Here is a 6176-nt window from a genome sequence, read left to right as displayed (position 1 = left end):
AAATTTGTAAGTGATACTAAATTATTGTGCTATGACTCTCTAAATGTTCTTACGTCCATCACTCTCTTAAATTTATATTTTTTTACCAAAATTTAGATAAAAGAGCTTTTTATGAAAGAAAAAATTTTTAAATATCTAAAATATATCGATCAATTCAATCTATTGTCTAATGATGTGACTAAAATACAATCCACTGTACATCATTGTTGAAGCATGATAGTAATATATATGCAGAATCTCCTATGAATATGAGCTACATGCATGATAGAGAAATGTATTTATGAATCGGCGGCCTCATCACAATCTTCAACGCCGTCATTAGTGGATTCTTCTAAATCTCCATCTCTTGTCAACTGTAGGCCTTTGACATCAAATTCAGGCAAGCTAGTCATACAAGGCTGGAGATGAAGGTCGACCCACAATGTCCATAATCTTCACCCATGTCAAACAAATCTCTTGGCTTCACATGGACTACTACACTCCATCCGTTGTCAACCTCATCATCCACGTAGAACACAAGACACGCCTCAGATGCTAAGATGTATGGCTCGTCGTCTTCTCGATCATCGGTGTGAATCGGAGTGGCAAAGTTGACACAGGTGTGGCCCAAAACGTCTTGTCATATGCCTCTGCCCAACGTGATGTCTGCCCAAAGACACTTGAACAAGACTACTGTGAATTGACCACTGTAATTTAGCTCAATGATGTCTACTAATCTCCCATAATACGAGACACCGCCAACGGTAACATTGCTATCCCGTTTGCTTGCATAACTTCTAGTATCTGAAGTGACATAAACCTCACTATTCTGTGTTTTCATCCTTTTCTCCCTCAACATGGTTCTAAATTTAAATCCATTGATATTGTAAGCCTTAAAGCGTCTGGCCTGAGCGATGGGACCATAGGCAAGCCACTGCAACTCGTTTGAATGACTGGTGCTTCCAAATGGGACCTGGCATGGAACAATTAGACGCAAGATAGCATCAAAGGGTAGTAGGATCCTGAGATATAAGGGATTACCTCATGCCTGAACCAGTTGGAAAATTCTCTGTGCACAACACTATCTATGTGAGATTGGGACCTTATTTCATTTCGTAGCTTTCTCTTTGTGATGGCTCTGAACTCACTGTGCACATAAAAAGTTGATTCAAGGTCAATACTCTCAAAACATATTGGCTCACTTCATACTTTTAGATCTCACACTCCATACTTACTCCAAGAATTTCTCTACAGCAATGCAATTGACTAGTACATGACGATGTGCTTGAAGGTTATTGGTTGCTGTTAGAGTAAAAAATGAAGCAGCCTCAACCGCCTTTCTAACCTTTGGGAACATGCTAAATCTTGCTTGACGCAGCTTCACTCAGCTGATCATCAACGCGCGTCGGCCGGATGATTCTGGTCTCGACATTATCTAGGTACCTTGAATAGAATGTGAGAATCTCCTCGGATAAGTAGCCCTCTACAATTGAGCCTTCTGGTTGTGCCCTATTACGCACGTAATGCTTAAGATGACATAAGTACCTTCGAGAACATAACAAGTAAACTACTAGGTTTAGGCTATCCTAATAAGACAGGTCAAAAATGCTTATTAATGCACTGGGCCACCTCGACCAGATGCACCGTTAGATGAACCATGACTGTGAATAAGGAAGGTGGAAAAATCATCTCCAGGTGGCACAGAGTATGGACCACACGATCCTGAAGAAGAGAAAGTTGCTGAGGCTCTATGGATTTACTGCATATTTGTCAGAAAAATGAGGATAACTCTGCCAAAACGGCAGACACTGGGGTGGGCAATACATGTTTTGACGTAATTGGCAATAGATGTTCCATTAGAATGTGGCAGTAGTCATGACTCTTCAAGCCCAACAACTTGCACTGTTTTAAATCAACACGGTAAGAGATGTTGCTAGAGTACCCGTCTGGAAAGACCACATCCTTGATGGTCCTCAGAAAGACATCCTTCTGTGGATTGGACATGGTAAAGACTGCAGAGAGATACTTTTCACCTTCAAGTGGCCACATATCATGCCTGATTCCCATCAACTGGAGATCTTTTCGAGCTTTTAGGTGGTCTTTGGATTTACCACTCACGTTCAACATGGTGAAAATAATGTTGTTGCACACATTCTTCTCTTTGTACATCACGTCAAGGTTGTGACGTAATTCGTTGTTCTCCCAGTATGGGAGATCAAAGAATATACTTCTTTTTTTCCAAGGAGACTCGTCTTGCACCATAGTTTGCTGTCCGCGCCTTCTTTTACCGCCCACTGACAAACCCCATTTGTAGGGTTTATCTTGTATTGATTTTTGGGGATTTTATCACCTTTTACCCATATTTATTCAAGAAATAGCATGGTTTTGTATATTCTCCTTTAATTGTGCTTGAATGTGAAAACATGCTTTTTAGGACTCAAAATAGCTAAATTTAATTCACCTTGATTCTATTAGATGCCTTGATATGTTTGTTAAGTGATTTAAGGTTTAGGAGGCAAAGATTGGATCAAGGGAATGAAGAAAGAAAGCATGAAAAGTTGGAGAACTCATGAAGAAATGGAAGAACCGGAAAGCTGTCAAGCCGACCTCTTCGCACTTAATCGGCCATAACTTGAGCTACAGAGGTCCAAATGATGCGGTTCCAGTTGGGTTGGAAAGCTAACATCCGGGGCTTCGAAACGATATAAGATTTGCTATGGTTGAACCGCGCATGGTGATGCGTACGCGCATAGTACGCGCACGCGCCGTTGCTGCCACCTGGTTCACTTAAAACAAAACGTGGCCAGCGAATTCTAAAGCCTTGTGGGCCCAATCCAACTCATTTCTGATGCTATTTAAGCCAAGGATTGAAGGGGGAATGAATATACTTTTTCATACTTTTCATACTTTAGAAGTTAGTTACCATTAGTTTAGTTTTAGCTTAGTTTAGTAGTGAGAGTTAGTTTCTAGAGAGAGAAGCTCTCTCTTCTCTCTAGAATTAGAATTAGGATTAGGTTTAGTTCTTAGATCTAGATTTAGATTCATGTTCTTCTACTTCTACATCTCAATTCCTTGTTGTTACATTCAATCTTCTTCTATTCCTTTGTTGTAATTTCCTTTATGTTGTTCTTATACTTTGTTGTAGATCTAGTATTGTTCCTTCTACATTCTTCCAATTCAATAAGAGGTAATTCATAATAAATGTGTCTTCTTTACTTTTCTATTGTTGATCTCTTGCCTTTGTAGTTGTAGATTCCTTTAATTCTTGCAATTAATAATGTTTACTTCTACTGCACTCTATGTGTTTGTTGAAATGTCTCTTTTAGTTTTAGTGTAGGTTTTGTTCCTCTTGGCCTAGGTAGAGTAATTAGTGACACTTGAGTTATCTAATTCCTTTGTTGATTGATAATTGGAGAGATTGCTAATTGGTTTGGAGTGCACTAAAGCTAGTCTTTCCTTGGGAGTTGGCTAGGACTTGTGGCTCAAGTCAATTCATCCACTTGACTTTCCTTTAATTAGTAAGGGTAAACTAAGTGGTAGCAATGAACAATTCTCATCACAATTGAGAAGGATAACTAGGATAGGACTTCTAGTTCTCACACCTTACCAAGAGCCTTTTATAGTTGTTAGTTTATTTTCATTGCCATTTACTTTTCATGCTTCTTATCCAAAACCCCAAAATAACTCATAACCAATAACAAGACACTTTATTGTAATTCCTAGGGAGAATGACCCGAGGTCCAATACTTCGGTTTATAAATTTTAGGGGTTTGTACTAGTGACAAACAACTTTTTGTATGAAAGGATTAGTGATTGGTTTAGAAACTATACTTGCAACGAGAATTCATTTGTGAAATTCTATACCATCAAAAATCCAATCATCAAAATGGCGCCGTTGCCGGGGAATTGCAATGGTGTTATGTTATTGGTTATTGTACATATGTGAATAGTGTGAATATCTTGCTTTTTGCTTTAATTGCTAGTTGTAGAATTTTGTTTCTTTTGTTTTCTATTAGCTTTTGTTTTTATTTTATCTTTTCACCATGAATTCTCATTTTGGCTATGAGTGTGATTACAACTATGTTGTAGGTGATGGGAGCTACAATGAAGATGTGTGTCAAGGATGGGATAACCAAAGGTGGGAGGAGCCATATGCTTATGATCAATCCTCTTGGCAACAACCTCCACCAATGCACTATGAAGAAGAGCCATTCTATGATGCATATCAATCCAATGGCTATGGTGAATCTCCTTGTGACTTTCAAGAACCACCACCATATGCCTATGAGTCATATCCTCAACATGAACCTCAACCACACTCACAAGCCTATTTTCAACAAACACCTCCATATGACCATGATCCTTACCTACCATACCAACCTCCTTTTGAACCATATGAGCCATACATGGAACCACAATTCCAAGATTACTACTCCCAAGAACCACCTCAATACACACCACCACCTTACCAAGAAGAACCACCTTCCTATAATGAACTCTTTCTCCAAGACAATGAACCCTCTTATCCACCCCAATTCTCAATGGATGAAACCCTTAGCCTTATACTTCAAGGGCAAGGAGAAATGCAAAGGGAGACACTAGAATTTATGGCTACCTTGACCAAGGTAGTAAGCATTTTAGCCTCCCAATGCTTGAGCACTCAAAGCACTCCCATGGTCACATGTGGAGAACCAATTAAAGAGCATAGCATGAAGGAAAGATTGGAAACTCCGGTGGAAAAGGAGGAATGCTACTTTGTGTTAGAACAATTGGAGGAGCCTATGATTATTAAAGAAAAGGAAGAAGTGGTTGAAGACTTAGGAGATGCGGAACCTCCATGGGAAGCTAAAATCAAAGAAAATCCCTCCAAGAAGAGTAAATTTGATGTTGAGGAGGAATGTGCACAACCTCCGAGGCATATTCTATATGAAGACTTGGAGAGAATGAAGCAAGAATTGAGTTCCCTCGGTGATGAAGATCATGCACCCAATCTTCTTGGTGAAGAATCCTTTGAATTTGAAGAACCTTCTCCCAATGAATTTAAAAGTGATGTGGAGGTAGATTTCTCTCAACCTCCCATTTATGACTTGAGTGATGTTGAAGAGTTAGAGGAAGTTGATGAACAAAGGATTGAAAATGAAGAAGTTTATGAAGAGGTGGAGATTGACAAGGAAGCAAACAAGGGAGTAGAGCTTGCAAGCACATTGGAGATACCTCTCCCCAAGCCACCACCATCCATTCTCTCATTCAAGTGGGTAAATTCCTTATACTTAAGCTTTGTTATTCCCCTTGAATATGGTTTGCTTGAGACGGATGGTCAACTTAGAAAAATTAGTGGCTTTAGGAGTAAAAAGGAGATGGTTAGTGGTTGGAAGCATCCTTCTAGGTTCATTATGGTCACATGTCCAAAGCTTGATAGCAAAGGTTGGTGTATAACTAGAGTACATGGGTCTAGAAGGATGTTTAGTCACTTTGTTGAGAATTCACCTTGCTCACCACCCACATGGATTAATGATAATCAACTTGGAGATGGGTGTGAAGACAAAATATGGGATCCGGGAACACATGAGGATCAACATTGGGAGCCCATGGTTTGTGAAGAACTCCATCAAAGCTTGGAGATATTAATCTTGAATGATGGAGCTTATTGGAAGTCCAAGCATTGGTGGAAGTTCCAAGATGAGTACCAGCACAAGCCACCTTGAGAAAAGCTCCCCATAAGTCCAACTTAAGGACAATAAACAAAAGTGCTAGGTGGGAGACAACCCACCATGGTAAAATCCTTTCATTTTCTCTTTTGTATATATTGGTAGAATTAGCTTAATTTCATGTTTTGTTTAGTTAGTTGAGTATGTTTGGTAGTTTAAGTATGTTAAATAAGGTTTTATGGTGTTTTGGTAGCTGTTTGGAGGTTTGGAATGCTTGGATTGGTGCAAAAACATAGAAAAAATTTTGAAAAACAGAGCATCATCCACGCGTACGCGTACATGGCGCGTACGCGCACTTACAGCATTTTCGACCATCCACGCGCGCGCGCCATGCGTGCGTACGCGTGGATTGAGAAGTTCCAACCTCCATACATTTTCCAGAGAGTTGTGCCTGCGCTGCGCCAACGTTGTGCCTCTGGCACAAACCTATTTGCGCGCTCGCGCACATGACGCGTACGCGTCACTCTCGAAATAAGCCATCCGCGCGCG

Source organism: Arachis hypogaea, chromosome 14, assembly GCF_003086295.3.
Source record: "Arachis hypogaea cultivar Tifrunner chromosome 14, arahy.Tifrunner.gnm2.J5K5, whole genome shotgun sequence".
Classification (NCBI taxonomy): domain Eukaryota; kingdom Viridiplantae; phylum Streptophyta; class Magnoliopsida; order Fabales; family Fabaceae; genus Arachis; species Arachis hypogaea.
This window is presented reverse-complemented; position numbering follows the sequence as displayed.